Source organism: Heteronotia binoei, chromosome 6 (assembly GCF_032191835.1).
Source record: "Heteronotia binoei isolate CCM8104 ecotype False Entrance Well chromosome 6, APGP_CSIRO_Hbin_v1, whole genome shotgun sequence".
Taxonomy (NCBI): Eukaryota; Metazoa; Chordata; class Lepidosauria; order Squamata; family Gekkonidae; genus Heteronotia; species Heteronotia binoei.
The window spans coordinates 113,128,331-113,148,417 of NC_083228.1; positions in this window are offsets into that span (position 1 = coordinate 113,128,331).

The window sequence follows — 20,087 nt, forward strand, 5'->3', positions numbered from 1 at the left end:
GCGAAATCCGCGCCGATCCTGCGCGGTGAAGAGGGGCGTCGCTTCTGATTAAGGTCAGTGCGAAAATGCCCAGAGAGAGTTTGAGGGTGTGGAACTGCTTTTTGTCATGAATCAAACAGGGAGGGGTGATTGCCAATTTCTGAACCTCTCATGCTTCAGAAGGAAATTCAAAGGAAACACTGAAATGGAAACACTGAATAAGAAGCACATGCTCTTAGCTCCATGCTTGTTAGAAACAAAAAGACTGGCCGCACCTCGCAGCAGCTGATGGAACGAACAGCAGAAGATTAACATGCTGAAAGGGGAACAAACAACAACAGGGAGTTTCTTTCCTTGTGTTCCTGCTGCATTCATGACTCTGGTCTGGGAGCCACACTGTTCTGGGAGGCAGGGTGTTGGTTTTCCCTGGTTTTCCTACTATTACAGAATGCATCATTCACAGGCACATAGGCAGGCCTTGTAAATTCTTAACTTTGCTAATCTGATCACTCCTCTGTTCTTTCAATGCGTGCTGATCCCAGACGCTTCATCTGGATATCATGACTGCCTCCAAGGCATTATATATATATTTGGGTGTATTTGTGTTTTGAGGCTTTCCTTGCAGCATCCTTTTACAAATGCAGGCATTTTGTTGGGGCAGATGCATCTCTTTTAGTCTGGATTTGTTTGTGTTTATTCTGAGGCTTCTCTTTAGGAGATCTGATACCCTCCAGGCCATTCTGCCACAGCTGGATGCAAATTGTAGACCTACCAGTAGCTGAGCTCCTTGAACTTCTTTGGTCCTAGGGAAATTCAAGGGTTTTCTGGCTTGCTCTGCCCACCCCCATTGTGATTGGTCCCTGCCCTTTCCCGTAGAGCTTTCTTTTCTCTCCAGCAGATGTTGAGACCTTAGACGTGATTTTTACTCCCGGCGTACTACAACCCTCCGGTACCCCATGTAGTGCCAGTGAGCACCAGGGCACCCACCAACATCTTTCCAGGTGCCCCAAGTGTCTTTAGAAAGTGGGTAGGTCAGACGGGGGTTATGACTGGATATTTGATTACCTGTACAGATGTTTAAAAGTGTTGCTTTGGCAGCAGCTGCCCCATAGCACCAGGCTCTTTATTGTGGGATTTCAGATGAATTGTGACAACCTTTTTGTGGCTGGCTTTGCCTCCTGGGACAGCCATGATGTGGCTGCACCTATCACAATGCATCAGAATTCTAAAGGTTGGGGATCCCTTTTCTAGTACCTTTCAGGTGATTAACACGTGCTGTCCACCAATATGGACAACCAAGCAACTCCAGTCCATCCCAAGCTAACATGCTGTGCTGCATGCAAAAGTTTTGTTGGTCTTAAGGGTGCTACTTGACCTACTTTGTTCTACTGCTTCAGACCAACATGGCTGCCCATCTGGATCTATGCTCGTCTGGGTGTCAGGCTGCTGAGATGTTCCATTCCTCTTTTTCTCCATGACTGATCCTCCTACTCTTTCCTGGCTCTGCAAGCCAGTTCTAGGTACCAAGCCATGCCAATTCTATGAGCTGTCTTGCCTGTGCAGGACACATTCTGGGGGTTGACCTTGGCCTGCATCTCTGACCAATGTTTTTTCCTTTTCCTTTTGCCAGAAACCTTGAGCCAACCCACCTGGAAGGGTACTTCTGGATGTAGAAATATCTTGCGCCTCTTTCCCATCCATATGTCTGACTCTGAATGCTTCATCAGCTGTGCAAAAGGTACCATCTACACACTACTGTGTTTTTGTGTTTGTTGGGCAACAGCATGAGGATTTTCTATTGCTCATGTGATGGAAGCTCTGTGAAGACCAGCTCCTTTCTGTTAGCAACCACAAACCTCCCTATAGAGCCACTATTAGCTCCTTTGTAAAAATCATATGACCAGGCCTCAGATTCAGTAGGAGCTCACAGGAGCATAGCTCCTGAACCTTTCTGAGAGTTCCACCTCCTCCTCAATTGAATAGAAGGTGCAGCTGCATAACAATCCCTGGATGAGCTCCACCACCTATTTTTCTACAAAATGACCCCTGTATATGACATACTTGGCTGCATGTAAGTTTTGCAAGGAAACCAACAGCAAGCTCCATTAAGAGCTCTGAGGATGCAAAAACAGTGGCAGTTAGGGGGAGACTATGGCTATTTCTCCTGGCATGCTGTGGTCACAATCAGGAAAGAGCTGCTGTGTATATGGGAGTCACAAAATGCCCATCACAAATGTGATATGAAGTCCTTGTATTGTTCCCCAGGAAATACAAATGTAATGTGTAGATAGTTAGGAATACATGCTAGACTCCCGATATAGTGGGAGACCTCCTGGCATCCCTGATCTTTGCCCAATGGTGCCCCAGGTGCCAGGTACAACCTGGAAGTAACAATAGATAGCTCTAGGAATTACCAGAAACTCTGTGGTAAAGCCTTAAAACCATAGAGTTTCCTGCGCTTCCTAGAATTACCCATTTTCACTTTCAGGTTATTCCTAGAAGTAGCATAGGTGATGTCACATCCCCCATGTCAACTCTGCTGCTGGCAATCCTAATGTTGATGTCACTTCTGGAAGTGACATAGCAGATGCTCTGGCATTCACAAAAACCCTATGGTAAATGCTACAGCATCCAAAATTATCACTTCCAGTTTTTCCAGGCAGTTGCCAGCGGTGACTTGGCTACCCTAAGATCACTAGTGGAAGACCACCCATCAGGACTTTGGGCAGCCAGTTCTGCTTCCAATCTGCAGAGGCTTGTGTGTGCATTTTAGAGTTTGACCCAGAAGAGGCAAGAGATGTTTTGTTTGGTCATAGAATGAGTGGACCAAGAACAACTTCACTGCTCCTTCAGTCATGATGTTTGTCTTCATCCTAACTTGATTTGACATTTCCAGATGTTCCATCTGAGATCACTTTCTGTGCACAAATGACACCCTAAGTGATGAGATAAGCCCCTCATGAGATAAGCCCCTGAAATAAAGTGAGTTCAGACAGCTCTGAATCAACCAAGAACACTTTATTGCAAGAAGAAACAGTCACAGAGGAACACATGCAAAACTGCAACTATATACAATCGGGCCATGGTTAACCACGCCTCCCTAGCAGGCAACAGTTACTCCTATTGCATCACTCCAGAATCCTTCATTTGCATCTCTTTGTTACAAGTTGTTACATGCCTAGCATTCTGCTTGGCCAGTTCTTCCAGGCTTCAGGATCCTGGTTTGCAAGGAATGCCTGTCTCAATCTCAGGCAACAAGAACCTAGTGAGATGCAATACGTAACATTTCTTACTGCTGAAATTGAGTGTGGCCTCCCAGCATCTGGTAAGAATGCCTTGGAGACCCCTCTGCTTACTTGTTTGTTCTAATACATCACATGCCACAAACTTATACTGCAAACACTTCAGTGTTGACAGTTAAGCCTTGTCATTGGTAAGGACACTTCCTTCAGTAGTCTTTGCCAAAAAGCAAATCCCTTTTTGCTGTATTGCATCATGACTGACTGCCATGGGACAAAACACATTCTGCTGTTGTCCTTGAGGGCCGTGTCACACTGCCCTCCCTGGGAGCAGGAAAGAGCTGATGTGCATCTGAGAGGCACTGGGAATTCTGAGATAGGCCCAGGCAGCCCAATTAGGGTTGCCAGCCTCCAGGTGGGGCCTGGAGATCTCCTGCTTTTACAACTGATCTCCAGTTGGCAGAGATCAGCTCCTGTGGAGAAAATGGCTGCTTTGAAGGCAGGACTCTAGGGCATTGTACTCTGCTGAGGCCCCTCCCCTCCCTGAACCCTGCCTTCTCCCACCCCCAAAGTCTCCAGGTATTTTCCAACACAAACCTGACAACCCTAATCTCAATCAAAGTATCCTGAACTGCAAGAACAGGTGAACTTAAAGCATTTCTTTCACTCATCTGTGGGGAAAATCTGACTTGTCGAAAACAGGTTCCCCATTTTCTACAACTCTTACAAGTCCAATCAGGCACGTACCAAAACAGATAGGAAATACACCCTCCAGGTTTTAAACAGCTGACAGTCAAAATGTCCATTTTACTTCAAGAGGTTCATGGTATGGTTGTGAGCAATCTGTAGGACAGGGCTAGTCATGTTGGTTCTTGTAGGGATGCCTTCCCAAACTGATTTAGAAGTAATGGGCTCGATCCTATGGAAGTCATGTACAGTGGAGACAATCTGTCTGCCTTTCCCTTCCCACAGAAGACCTCTGTGGCCCCTCAAAAGCCCACTGTGGTCCCCCAGTGGACAAAAGCCACCAGAAAGCTTCAGTGAAAAAGAGAACTGCCATAAAATTGCCTTCAGCGCACTGTTGGGGTTCTTATGCCTGTGGGTTTCCCTCTGCTAAGTTTTCTGTAGGTGCGATACTGGTGGAGACTGTGGCTTAGTGGCAAAGCATCTGCAGAAGATTCTGGGGTCAGTCACACACATCTTATCTCCAGTTAGAACAGTGCTGGATTAAACCCTATGCAGACCCCTAGGCAGTCAAAATCTTGGGGACCTCCTGGCAAATTATCTCAGAGTTGGAGCACCTGCCCTGCTGCCCACGGCCCCCACTGTAGCCTGCAGGCACCTTCTCAAAAGCCCCTTTAACAAAGCTGTGAGGAAAAAGTAGAGAGAGGCAAATGTGGAGACAATGCCAGCAACCACACCAGGCAAGTTGGTCAAAGAGTGTCTCAGTTGCTGGCTGTGTGTGCAGGCTGGGAGGGCTGCAAGCAGGGGGAAAACGGGGTGGGGGGGCAGCCTGAGGCCCCTAAAGGCATGGGGGCCCATAGGCCAGTCCCTACTTTGCCTAATTGTTAATCCAGCCCTGAGTTAGAAGGATCAAGTGATAGATTGTTTGAAAAACCCTCTACCCGAGACCTTGGAGAACTGCTGCCAGTCAAAGTAAGCAAGGATAATTTTGGTAGACTGCTGGTCTGACTCAGTATAAGGCAGCTTTGTGGGTTCATGCCCAATTCTCCCTCCTTGCGGAAGCCCACTTCTGGTAGCCTTCTGCCCACAGGGGTCCTTTAGCTCCTGGCTATGCCTTTTGAAAGGAATCACATAGATCTTCTGTGGGAAGGAAAAGGCAAGAAAAGATTCCCACACTGTAAGTGCCTTCTACTTATACAACCATAGGAGAAATTTTGCATATTCCAAAGAACAATTACTCTCTTGTTTCTCTTGTGCTGTTGTTCCCTATCAAAGAAGTGATTCACAGATAGGGGAAGGTTTCTGGACTCCAGGAGACATCTCCTCAAATGCCATGAAACCCAAAGCACAATAAAGAGATCCATGGCTTTCCAGAGGAGAACAGTGCTGATCAGGCTTCATTTGGAATACTGTTAACAGTTTTGTGTGCCACACTTTTTGACAGACTGGAGTGAGTTCGGAGGAGGAGGATGAAAATGATTGGGTGAGTGGGTGTGTCTAGAAAACAAGCACTTTGAAGAAATTTTGAAGGAAATGGGTATGTTTAGCTTGGATAAAAGAAGAGTATGAGGAGACATGATAGATATCTGAAAGGCTGTCAAAAAGAACAGGGCAAAATTTTGTTCTCTGCTCCTCCAAAGGGCAAATCTAGATCTAATGGGCTTAAGTTATAGTTTATGGACTTAAGTTATAGTTAACTTTCCATTGAGCATTGGGAGAAACTTCCTCATTATAAGAGCTTTTAGACAATGGCATTTCCTACCTAGGAAATGGGTGGGCTCTCTCTCACTGGAGGTTTTCAAGCAGAGGTTGGACAGAGATCTATTGACAAAGAGATCTATTGCTCTGTTTTTGGATCTCCTGAAGTGAGGATGTGACTAGATAAGCCATAAGGCTCTTTCCAACTCTCATAGCGCAGACCTAAGCAAATGACAATCCTCTAAACTCACTGACCTCTGGTTTCTAGGACCTGAACATTTCTAAACATGGGGGAAAAAATGAATTAGCATGTGTAAGCAGTTAAGACCACTTTATTGGTAATATTCCATGTTCATTCCTTCCTCATGCAGAAAAAAGTATGTTCATATAGAGCCAGTAAGAGTTGGTCTTTTGATGTGAATCAAGGAGGCCTATCAGCAGAAGCTGCAAAATAAATTCTGCCCCCTAACTTCTAATAGAACGACATATACCCTTTTTCCTGTGCAGAGACTGCTGCCACGCAAGCAAAAAATGCCACATGTGAAGCAACTCCGAGAACATGGCAAAACAAAGTCACCCTAGCACAAGGTAAACGTGTTGTGTTTGGTACTGCTTCTAAAATTACTGTTTACCCCTGTTAGCCAGTGGACAATTACAGTCACTCTAAAGCCAACAGGGGCAGAAAATTGTTGCAGTGTCACTTGCTGTCGCAAATGAGGTCACACTGGTTGCACACGGTCTCCTTGTATCTGATTCTGAATGGGATGTTTTAGAGGGCATTCAGTGTGAATGAAATAGACACCAGCAATCAGCACACACCGGGGGGGGGGGGGACCAGGTACTGTTCCTATTAAATAAACAGACACCACTGGATTTCAGCATGTTAAAGAACGTACAGACAAATTGGAATGAATGTCTTTGCATGCATTACAGGCGGAGGAAAGGGAAAGCTGAAAGTGAACGAGCTGCACACAGGGGAAAAACAGGTTGAATCCTGAGGATCTGTTCCACTGACAATGCTGCTTTCCTCTGAAGCAAGGTGCCTTCCCCTCATGCAAGAGGCATTTTGAACAAGGGGAAAACTTCTTGCACTGGAAGAAAGCACCACAGTTAAGGGAACAAATCTGTAATATCTAACACATGGCTAAGACTGATTGCAGTAGCCACAAGGCTTTGGAACCCTGACAAGTACCCCAGGGTCTATCCTGACCCACCAAGTCAGCCACATGCCCATCAGGGGCTACACTTCCTGTTCTTTGCTACAGGGGCCTTCAAAAACATAGTGGGTTGTCAAGTGCTTATGTATGTATATGCTGTCAAAACCAACTTATGATGACCCCCAGCAAGCACTTTTCAAGTCAAGTGAGAAGCAGAGGTGGTTTGTCATTGCCTTCCTCTGGTCTTCCTTGATGGTCCCCCATCTAAGTACCAAACCTGTTTAGCTTCTGAGGAGATACAGCTATACTGTGCCATTCCCCATTCCCTTGTACTGAAGGGCTGTGCTTGGCTCATGGGAGAAAACAATAGTGTGGGTCTGGTCCCCAGCCTTCCATGCCCTAGATCACCATTTTCATCATGGGGTTTCCATTCCCTCCTTCATCTATCTCTGAGAGCAGGTCAGCCTCAGATCTTGAGTTCCATCTGGCTGTTTTGCTGGTTTTCATAATAGATGGTGAAAACATTTCCCAAGATGTGTAGAGTCAACCAGGTCTTGTGCCTTGACCTTGGGATTATTTTCAGGGCAGTAGATTGAAACTCAAGGCCATCTTCTAGCCCAGATACTTTATTGCTTCATTTAAGCCTTCAACTTGAGTCTGCTTGTGGTGATAACTATTGCACGTGATGGGAGGAAATCATCCAGCACTTCCAATTTTATGTAAAACACTTTGTCAGTTTTTGTGTTGTTTATTTTGTGTAGTGAATAGTCCTTTTCAAAGCCACATGACTGTGACTACATACATTAATCGATACCAGCCAGCACAGTTTCTAGTCATGTGTTGTTACATTATCATTAGTAATATGGTTCAATGTGACATCACCAAGCCCTGCCCCATGAGTTTCAGGACTGGGATCCCAGAGACTCAGCAACCATTTTGGTGAGTGTTTCTGGGGCAGCACATCCAGCAGTTGCTTGGCAGATGCCAATCTTTCCTTTCAAGCCCAAACACAATCCTCCAATAACTATCCTTGGTCTTTGCATTTGGTGGCCGACTGGTTGATACCCATGTTTTTGAGAGCCAGCTTTGATGTGTGTCTTTCACTAAACACATCATTGATTTGATCTCCAACAAAGAGCTTGCATGTTTATCTTGACCTGAAAAAAATATGAAACGGTTGCCTGAGTGTTTCTATTTCTCCCTTCTTCTTAATATATTACCCAGATAGAGGATCTGCACACCATCAGGATGTTACAAACTGTCTTATATCAAGTCAGGTCATTCATCCATCCATCCATCTATCGTACTTTCAATACTGAGTGACCACACACCACTCTAGTCTCAGGATAGGGTTGCCAATCTCTGGGCCAAAAGATCTCCCAGAATTTCAACTGATCACCAGTTGACAGAGATGAGTTCTGGAGAAAATGGCCCCTTTAGAAGGCAGACTATGACATGAACCCTTTAAACGTTCCTCCTCTTCCCAAACTGTGACCTCCCCATGTTCCACTCTCCAGGAATTTCTCAAGATACAGTTGGCAACCTTATTTCTGTAGCAAAGAACTGAACTCAAGACTTTCACCATGTACAGTATATGCCCTACCATTGCATTATGCCCCTTTCCCACATCATCCGAAGGACTGCATCCATTGCTGAGTAAGAGGCCTTTGAATGATTGGAGACCTCACTCAAGCTCTTTTCTTTGTCATTTTTTTTAGAACAGCAATACTGCTTTACAAAACTGCCACCTAGAGGCCAGGACCAAGGATTACATAGAGAGTGAAATAGATCTTTTTAACAATTCTTGCACACAGCTCATGCTATGTTGAAGCCAGGCAGAAGAGCCGAATGTTAAACTGAGATCCCTTTTCCTTCTCTCTTCACCCAGTGTCAATGTTTATCTCAAAAATGTTTGACATCTCTGTGATAAGATTTAAGTTTTAAAAATTGAAAGACCAATAAACTTCTATTAGATGTGCTTGCAACATACAGCACTCCTTTGGCAAATGGGACCTCACTTTAGTGGAGGAGTGGTGTATTGGCTAGAGTGTGAAGATGAGTTGGTTTTTATGTCCTGCTTTTCTCTACCATAAGGCTTGCAATGCCTTCTCTCCTCTCCCCACAAGACATCCTGTGAGGCAGGTAGGGCTGAGAGAATTCTGAGAGAACTGTGACTGGCCCAAGGTCACACAGTGGGCTTCATGAGGAGGAGTGAGGAACCAAACCTTGTTTTCCAAATTAGAGTCCACCACTCTTAACCACTACACCGTACTGTCTCTCAAGGGCTAGTATCTGGGAGATGCAGGTTCAAAATCCCCACTCTGCCCTGGAATCTTGTTGGGTGATGTGGCAGTGTGTGGAGGGAGGGGTTTCTGAGGCAACTGTCTTCTGAACTGAATGCCCAGTCTCCCACTCTGCATTCTCCTAGAGGTTCTTTAAACCCCAACTGCCCACAAACAAATAAAAAGGGGGACTTCATCTTTGAAGAAAGGATTGGTAGCTTGTATGCACTTTCTAAAGGTCAAAGGATTGGTAGTGCGTAAGCTAAGGATTCCCTGAAGGTCTCTTATTTGGAAACCTGCTAGATTTATATATGAGTTAAACAGAAAAATTTGACTCTGTTTACCTCATATATGAAGAACAACAAAGATTTATTTAACAGAAAAATAAAGTATTTAATAAGGTAAATATTATCTGTTGGTGACATCAATATATATACAGGTGGGTAGCCATATTAGTCAGAAGCAATAGAACAAAGTTTGAGTCTAGTGGCAGCTTTAAGACAACAAAGTTTACTTCTGGGTAAAAGCTTTTGTGTGCCAGAATTAAACTTTTTTGGTCTTAAAAAGCCATTGGATTCAAACTTTGTTCTATCAATATACATACTAAAACAGGCTCTCAAGTAAAGTGAATAAGTCCTGAAGGGAGATTTGAATCTCCAGTCAGGTTACCTCAGCAGGTTCAAAGGTGCTCTTTTCCCACACAGAACACCTTTCCAAAGAACCTACACACTCTATTTAGGAATGATGGGTCCTTAATAGGATGCTTATTTGTCTCACTAAAATAAGCTTTCTTTCTTAAGCTGACCCCCAAACACTATCTAAAAGCCAAATAAAAGTCTGGCTAAGCTGATGCTCCTCTCCAGGGCCATGAAATCCTTCTCCAAAGGAGGGGGGAATCTTCTCCCACTTAAGCTGAGGCTGGCTCATACCCCCCCCCCCAACCCCACCACCCTCCGGTCTATCCATGGACTCCGATTGCCTGACAATCACTTGGATTTGCATGAATCCAAAATCACAAGGATTGGTTCAGAGCCCTGGAGGACATGTGGGAATTTAAGGATGATTGCCACAGTGACTGGGCCAGTCAAGCACTCTCAGCCTGACTTCTCACACAGGATTGTTGTGAGGATAAAACAGAGAGGAGATGAGAACAATGGGGAGAAAGGTGTGGTACAAGTGAAAGAAATAAACATGTTTGAATAATAGTCAACAAGATGTCATATTAGGACCATGAGCAGAGCCAGTAAGCACTCCTTGCTACTTCATATCACCAGAGATGGCTCTATCTCTCTGTTCCCAATTCACTCTATCATCCAAGCCATTAGTCTACCAGGGGGTGGGGTAGGGTGAAGGAAAGGAGTTAATGGACTATATGTTGATTAAATTTACAGGACAAAAAGAACGAGTGCTCCCGACAGCAGAGACTGAGACACTTCAGAGGGCCCAAGTCAGCTGGTGAGTCCTTGAAGTTAGCCTCATGCTGCATCCAGGCAAATGCCCTTCCAGAGATTTTTCCTTTTGATGAAGTTCTGAATGCAATCACTAGGGGTTGAGAGAAGTCTGAGCAGAGTAAAAGGCACTCTGACTATTGCCTTTCTGACTGAAGTAAAGGGATAGTTGATAGGGCTCAGTAAACGACCTTTCCCTCTCTTTTCTTGTTCATTTCTCTCTCCTTACACCTAATTTTTCCATGTGCCCCCCCCCTCCGCACATTTGTTTTCAAGTTTTGGTCTGGGATGCCAACCTCCAGATGAGACCTAGGGATCCCCCAAAATTACCCAGGTTCCCGATGAGGCCTGGGAATCCTTCAAAATTACCCCATTTCCAGACTACAGAGATCAGTTCCTCTGAAGAAAATGGCTGCTTTGGAGAGTGGATTCTGTGGCATTGTACCCCACTGAGGTCCTCCCCAGGCTCCATCTCCAAATCTCCAGAAGTTTCCCAATCTAGATCTTGCTAGCCTATGACCTCCCATCCCCAGGTGGCAGCGGGGTGGAGGTAGGACCTGGTGACTCCTCCTTCTCATCCCTAACCTGCTTGCCAAAAGAATGTACTTTACAGTAGCAAACCTTTGTTAATATTATAAACAGAGGGGGTGGGAGAGGTAAAATTTGCCCAAGATCTAACAAAGAAGGTTGGACTTGATGACTCTGGAGGTCCCTTCCAACTCTATGATTCTAAGTAAAAGGATGCCTCCCCTCCTCCACCTGTCACATACATAATAAAGGAACCTTAGTATGTTTTAGTGATTATACGTGTGCCACAGAAGTTAGAACTACCAGTTCAGGCACTGGATTATTATCATTATTATTATGTTGGTGGAAGATCTAATAGCCCTTTGGAAAGGCTTCTTTGCTATATGACAAATGGTGTGATCTTTTTAACATCATTAAAACGTTATACATTTATAACAACAGTCATTGCAAGTGTTTGTTCTCAACGGGGATCCAAAGCTGCATTGTTCTCCTGTCCTCCATTTTATCCTCATAACAACCCTATGAGAGTAAGTCCGACTGAGAATGTGTCACCCAGCAACCTTCCAAGGTGGACCGCAGAGACAACATGACAGGTTGCTTAAAAGCTGTCTAATTACATGTTGCCTGTTGTGAAGATAACCTGGTTCAAGGACTTTCAATTCTTCATTTTTGGCATTGCAACTTCCTTAATCATTCTGGGGTTGGTAGCCAATTTTCAAAGATGTAGCATTATTTTCTCATGAGTTAAGCCTGCAACAAACAAAGACTTCTACTGCAAGTAGCAAGTGTGTGTGTGTCATCTGGGCCAGGATATTCCTGTGCCTTTCAGTTTTGGCCCTTGAACTCTCACAATTATCCTGATGCTGGTGGCCAATTTTGAGCCTACTAGCATAACTCTGATGAGTTATGCCTGCCATAAATGAACAGACAGCAAATTCTTTTATTACTATAGACTCATGGTAACAGCATGCAGAATGATTTGTTATGAGATTTGGTTTGGCTCAGGATCATATGGGGGAATCTCTGTACAGGTGCCCATAGTGGCTCTCAGCATCCCTGCAAAGAACCAATCTAGCTACAAGAAGAAGAAGAAAACCCACCCACACACCAGTAAATGAAACATGGGAAATATGGGGGGGGGGCTTATATTTTCAATTACCACTGTTGCTGCCTTGAAGGTGGAAAAAATCAGATTATTTCAAAACACTAAAGCATAGCATTGTTGGTCATGGCAGAAGGTTCCACACATGAGATCCAAGGCAATTTGCCCTATTGCCCACTTCAGAGAGTCTGGAGAAGAAACATGTGGCAGCCCTGCTGGATCAAATAGAAAAGCCAACCTGTCCATCGTCTTTTCAGATAATGGTCAACTTAGATGCACCTGGAAGGCCCTACAAGCAGGACACGTGCCCTCCCCTATTGTTGCTCCCACCATGCTACTTAATAGTTTACTAATAACCTTTCTACTAACCACTGAGGGACCTATACGCAAAGAATTTGCCCCATCCTCTCTTTAAAGACAACTGAATTAGTGTCGATCAAAATGTTTATGGTGGTTAATTCTACTAATTATTACTTGATTGCAAGAAGTACTTAATTTTATCTGTTCTGAATCAACTGTCCATCAGATTGGATGCTCCTTGGATATTATGGGGGAAAGGAGCTCTGTTGTCTCAGCTCCACCTACCTCACAGGGTGTCTGTTGTGGGGAGAGGAAGGGAAAGGAGACTGTAAGCTTCTCTGAGACTCCAAATGAAGGGTGGGCTATAAATCCATCTCCTCCTCATCCTCCTCTATCATATCTGCTTTTAGCTATCATTTCTCTAAATGCAAGAAATAAATTTTCTGGACCCTATTGTAAAAATACACAATGGATGCATAGACACCACCTTCTACTGAAAACCTGCTAACCAACAAACATACCTACATGCCTCCAGCTACCATGCTAAAGATACCAAACGATCCATTGTATACAGCCAGGCTCTACTCTACAGATGCATCTGCTCTAGTCTTACAGACAGATTCTCACCTAAGGGATCTACAACAAACCTTTTTGGAACTAAAGCACCTACCTGATGAAGTCAAGAAACAGATTAAGAAAGCCAGAATGGTACCCAGAGAAAATCTGTCACAAGACAGGCCCCAAAGAGACAATAACAGAATACCACTTGTTGTCACATACTGCTCTGGACTCAAAACAGTTAAATGCATCATCAGTGACTTACAACCTCTACTGGGTAATGACAGTTCTCTTTCACAAGTACTCAGGAGGCAAACCTTTTCTTGAGCAGCGACAGCCCTCCAATCTCATACAACTCCTCACCCACAATAATGCAACATCTAATTTGAACATAAACGCTCATATCAGAGTTTGCAGTAACTCCAGATACCATGCTGCCACCAGGGCTTTTTTTGTAACAGGAATTCCTTTGCATATTAGGCCACACCCCTCTTATGTAACCAATCTTCCAAGAGCTTACAGAGCTCTTAGTACTGGGCCTAATGTAAGCTCCAGGAGGATTGGCTACATTGGGGTGCGTGGCCTAATATGCAAAGGGTTCCTGCTACAAAAAAGCCCTGGCAGCCACATACACCCAGACAATGCAATCACTGGATCTAAGAGCAGACTACACTATCTCAGGCTTAGTCATATGCTCATCTTCTGCAATTGTATCTGCATTAAATGCCAACGATGCCTTTTAGTTCTCAAACCCTATGCCAAAGAATAAATAGTTACAAATCTGACATCAAAAATCACAAGACTAAGAAACCCGTAGGACAACAAGGACAACACTTCAACCTTCCAGGATGTTCAATGGGTGACCTCAAAGTAGTTGTTTTATTGCAAAGGAACTCCAGGAACAAACTAGAATGGGAAATTGCTGAGTTGCAAGTTATTACAACACTCAGAACAATAGAATCCGCAGGGCTTAAGAGAGATATTGGTTTCTTATCTCACTACATATGTTCAAGGCTTTTTTGGTAGAAAAAACTCAGCAGGAACTTATTTGCATATTAGGCCACATCCCCTTATGTCACCATTGTTTAGCATGGGGCTTTTTGTAGAAACGGTCCAACAGGAACTCATTTGCATATCAGGCCACACCCCCTGACACCAAGCCAGTCGGAACTGCGTTCCTGCTCAAAAAAAGCCCTGTATATGTTAATTTAATTCAATCTATCAGTCTTTATTGCATTAGCAGCAAAATGCCGTAGCAACCAACAACCAGACAACAATAGAATCTCATTCCACCCTTACAGCTGTATTCTCACCAATCCCCCAGAAGGGCCATACCCCCTCTGTATCTTATTTATTTCTTATTCAGAATAATAGATTAGAATAGTAGATTGTAATGTAATTAATAGTAGAGTGTACTGTAATTTGGAATGGTAGATTGGAATGTAACTCTCAGCATTCCAGAATTAAAGATACATCTACCCATCAATCTTCAATTTTGACATATTTGTTTCCTTCACTATGTTTTCCTTCAGAATTAAACCGAAACAAATGGTAACCATATAAACTAAGCTTGTTTTTCCTGTTTGGACATTTTCATTATGCTGTGTGCTAATTTGCTGCTCACCCTCTACCTATTCGTATGGACTGGTAATTTCAATTTCATTGTATCTAAAGAAGTGTGTGTGCATACAAAAGCTTATACATTGAATAAAACTTGGTTGGTCTTAAAGGTGCCTCTGGACTCAGACCTTTGGAATGCAGGCTAATTTTAGTGATATAGTATATTTTTATTCATATAAAACTGATATCTAGGGAGAAGTCATATCCCACAGAGTCTCCCATTTGCATTGGGTTTCTAAAATGTTCACTATATCTGAGCTGCCATTTAGTTCTAAGCACTTCAGCTCTCCTTTCTTGGCTTGGAGGTTTTTAGCACTTGAATATAAGCAACTGCACTTTCTCTTTGACCGAATACCCTCAGCATCCAAAAGTACTGATCAGGGCTTTTTTGGTAGAGAAAGCCCAGAGGAAACAAATTTGCATATTCGGCCACACTCCCTGACAGGAAGTGATGTCACCCACTGAGGAGGTTACTTTCCACATATTGACACAGAACAGTACAGTGCCATCAGCTGCATTTCATGGATGTGTGTTCTCACACAGACCAATGAGAGACCTTGTTTCGCACACACCCCAAACACAGCTGGAGAGAGAGAACCATGTGCAGCGGAGCAGGCAGTGGCAGGACCAGCTCCTCCCAGGAGGGGGCGCTTGTGTGTGGTGCCACGGTTTTTGGTCGCTTTACAAACCTGTTGGAGGTTGGAGGCATAAGAGAGAACAGAGTGTGTGGTCTGGGAACACATTGGCTTCCCAGTGTCTTCCTTCTGTTGGAGACCTTTTTTGGAGCCGGAGCCCTGGCCAAGCCAGCCAGAACTGTGTTCCTGCTCAAAAAAAAGCCCCGAAGTTAACCCAAATAGGATAAATCCAAATGAAATTGAAGATACTGGAACTGTCAAAAGAAGCAAATCAGGTTTTACACAATGACTCAATGCAGGCCTGGGAATTCAAGGCAACACCCTCAAGGGTGTTCTGGTTGTTCTAGAACCCTCCAAGTTTCAGCAGTCCAAACTTTTAACAACAAAATCCATTCCTGCAGAAAGAAGATGGTGACCCAGAACAATAACTGGAAAGAACACTCCCAAGTGATCGCACTGAGCCTCTTGCTCCCCACCCCAAATGGACAGCATTAGATAAACTTTGAAACTGTCTGTGTAAAAAGAAGCTTGTGTTCTAGGCAACGTCCTTTTAAAAATCTTGGCGTCCTAGTGACATGGTGGTGCCTCAGCCCAGTACCCTTCCATGTACCTTTTTAAAAGGTACACTAAGTAACCAACACTAACTGCATCACATTTTGCAGCTGGCAAAGAGCAATCACACTGATTTAAACTACATCTTTTCCTGCAGTGCGGCAAGAATAATTTGTTTCCTTAACTGGAGCTACACTGAGAAATAGGGATGGGAGGGTGGGGAAGGTTTAGGGATATTTCCCTCCACAGTAACTCTTCAGCGCCTTCAGTCTCTTCCCAGATTTATGAGCCACAGCAGATTCCTTGGTGATGGATGTTCCCTCTCCGTACTCTTTTCTCTAGGGTTCATTAGGTTACAGCTATCTGCTCTGAAATACACAGGCTGTTTGTCTCGGTTACTAACTGACTTGTTATGTATCCCCTCAAAATGAACCTTGATATGCAGAAAGCAACACTGGTAGCTACACCATAAAATGCTAACAGACAGAACAATGCAGCTTTACCATAACAGCCTCCCCTGCCCTGCCCAGCAGCACTACAGTCCATCTTAGCTGCTTACTCACCCACCCGCTTCTCCTGTTTCTGTTTAGACCTGCAGCAACATCGAGATTGGAACATCAGTGAATTATTTGCTGGTGCCTCTTAAGGTTTTGTGTATACAAACTGTTTTTAATTGTTTTATGGTTGCATTGTTTAAATGTTTTAGTCTGTTGCAATTTGGAAGGGTTTTAAGAACGTTGTGTCCCGCCCTGAGCTTGCTTGCAGGAGAGGGCAGGATAAAAGTAAAGGTAAAGGTAGCCCTCTGTGCAAGCACCCTGACCCATGGGGTGACATCACATCAGCGACTTTTTTTGGCAGACTTTTTGTTATGAGGTGGTTTGCCATTGCCTTCCTCAATCATCTACACTTTACCCCCAAGCAAGCTGGGTGTTCATTTTACCGACCTTGGAAGGATGGAAGGCCGAGTCAGCTTCAGCCGTCTACCTGGACCAAATGGGGATCGAACTCAGGTCGTGAGCAGAGCTTGGACTGCAGAACTGCAGCTTACCACTCTGTGCCACAGGGCTCTTGGGATAAAAATAAAAATACATAAATAGGGTAAGCTTGCATTACCCCTGAAGACTCTTACAGGCTGAGCTTCTCTTCAAGCCAGCATTACTCTTGGAAGCCCAGAAGGCAGCTGTAGCTGACAGTGCCTTTCACCAATTAAAACTGGTTCACCAGCTGCACAGTTTACTCTAATGAGATCTTTGTGGTTTACTTTTTTGCAGCCATTGCTTCTGATTTCACGCTTTTTAAAAAATCATATTTTAAAACAAATCTGCAGCTTCTCTTAGACCTGAAGAGAACCCCCCCCCCTCTCCCCAATCTGCCCTTGGCCCCACTGTGCGAATTTTTTAATTTACACTCTAGGGCCCAGTTCAGAATTAGATATAAAAATGTACAACAGAGCTGTTTAACCACATGAGAGTGGTTAAAGGAGTCTAGCTTTTTCACTAGACAGCTGGTTCTGCAGATGTCTGTGGTGTAAATTTATTATATTAATTATTTTTCACCTTTGATGGTTGAATTTTGTTTTGTGCTTTCTCTTTTACAGTGCAATCCTAAAGAGAGTTACACCAATCTAAGCATTTTAATGGACTTAGACTGCAGTAAGTCTCTTTAGGATTGTACTGAGCGTAGTTTTGAGCTCACTTTAAGGCTCATTAAATTGATGAAATATATGTACCAAATCCCCAAAGAAATTACCCCTAGTGTAAGATTGTTTTCCTAGGCCCTGTGGCACATGCCCCCGGGGTATATTGGGTGATCAAATCTTTTCAGCCATGGTACTTAGATGATGGAAACTCCATCTCTAGAGAAGTTCACTTGGCCCTCTCATTGATGGGTCTGTATGTGACTATAAATGTAGTCCTCATCCATATAGCATTCAGTTGCAGCTTTTAGCTGCAGTTGATTCTGGATTGTTTCTTTTGTTTCACTGCTTTCCTCAGCTAAAACAATCTGACTGTAATCACTCTTTCAAGTATGTGCTACTCATTTTCAATGTTGCTGTGAATCTGAGGAAAGGCAAGGTAGAAGTTTTTTGGTGCAACAATATAATGCTCTAAGACTTTACTAGAAATGGATTATTGAATTGTAGGTTTATGAGGATGTGAACTTCCTAACCTATCTTGTTAGAGCCATGAAGAAAGAAACTAGTTTCATTTATTCTGAGCTATGATCTAAAATGTTTTAAATCATTCTTTCTAGAAATTCAGAGTGGCTTTAATCCACACTGTAACTGAATCATTCTCTGAAAGTCTGATTTGCAGACTACAAAATTTAAAAAATGTATTTTTGCCTCACCAGCCAGATTAAGACAGGCCAAGGCCATAAACCTATGTTAAATTTGAAAGACCCCATAGCATTATCAGAAAAAAATACATGAATTATTCTAACACTGTGTAATTTAGTAATTTTTTGTGTTATTCATGCAGCATAACGAAGATGTTTAACAGACAGATAAGTAGAAAAGCCCCTAGAAGGAGAGTTGTATTTTTTGGGAGGTGGGTGGGTATTGAGTGACATTCTCAAGGAGAATGGGCAGTGTAAATTAGAATTCTTACCCCGAGGGTTGTATCCTGTAGCTGGGGCAAAGATCAGCTAGCAAAAGGAAATAAGACATTTTTAGCACTCACCCCCCCCCCCCCCAAAAAAAACTTTCCCATTTGCTTTTATTGTATTTCTTTTTCTGTAGTATCATCTGGCCTTGGATTATAATTTATGAGAGAAGGGTGATATATTAATTCTCCCTAGAGGGCCAATCTTATACTATTGCAGCAAAAAGTCCTATTAAGTGCCTAGCCCAGAGCCTATTAAATCACAGGAGGTGATTCTGGGGTGAGAATTCAGAACATTCGGAGACCCTCTGGATTTTTGGCAGCCCCTTCTCCCCACTTACAACAGGATATGGAGAGTTGCTTTATACCGTGCTCCGAGTATCCCAGATCCTAAATTCCTCCTGTGCTATGGTAAATGCTATGAGGATGAAACAGATTTTTCAACCAGAATAGTTCTTGCCTTTTATTTTCCTTCTTCCATTCCACTGTACAAAACTCATTTATTACAAGTTGAAGATTCATGGGTAAGGAACTTTGTTCTCTGTTTTCCAGAAAGAAAACAGAGGGTACACTATTAAACAATGGGCTGAACACATTCCTAAAAAAGTGCTATTTGGGCTCAAACAAAAATCAACTTTTTGGAGAACCTTTTTCTTACTGGCCTGCCCACAGGACATTCATGCAATCCCATGGGGATTCATGCAGTCCCAAGGGGAGGGACAGTGGCTCAGTGGTAGAGCATCTGCTTGGTAAGCAGAAGGTCCCAGGTTCAATCCCCGGCATCTCCAACTGAAAAGGGTCCACGCAAGTAGGCGTGAAAAACCTCAGCTTGAGACCCTGGAGAGCCGCTGCCAGTCTGAGTAGACAGTACTGACTTTGATGGACCAAGGGTCTGATTCAGTATAAGACAGCTTCATATGTTCATGGACACTATTGAAAAATCCATTCCAGATCCAGGATACCTTTGCTTCATAATAGGTAGCACAATGGGATTCTGGAAAAGTGGCAAGAGCTGGCAATTATACACAATAACCAGTAATCTGAAAACAGTAAATTCTTGTTCTAATCTTAGAAATATATCACTTTTTAGTAATTTTAAACAATGGTCCCAGAATGAGGATGAAAATTCCACATATTAGGGACAGGCAGGGAGGATTTTTTTTAAGCTTGTAGTAGTTTGTTTAAAATGGAATGAATAAAAGAAAAAATTAAAATGTCAAAAATGCTGAAATTCCATGAGATAACCCTGCAAGATCTCGAGAGTCACTTAGAATGGCCAAGGCAACTGTGGATACTTATATAATTCAAAATGGCTGTCACAGTTTCACTTCAGAACTTGAGAATTTGATGGGAGCAGGGCAGCAAATAGGAAAGCCAAGGATGGGGGCTGAAGCTAGAGCAGTAGTTGGGATGAAAGAAAAAGGAGGCTGGAGAGATGGAAATAAGTGGGAAAGGGGAGAAGCAGAAGAGGATGCAAGGCGGGGGGCAGGAAGAAGCAAAGATAGTGCCCAGAGGACAAAGTTCCTTACCCATGAATCTTCAACTTGTAATAAATGAGTTTTGTACAGTGGAATGGAAGAAGGAAAATAAAAGGCAAGAACTATTCTGGTTGAAAAATCTGTTTCATCCTCATAGCATTTACCATAATTGGACAATTTCTCTTTTGTTGTCAAGCAATGGCCCTGTAAATATTGTTTCCTGT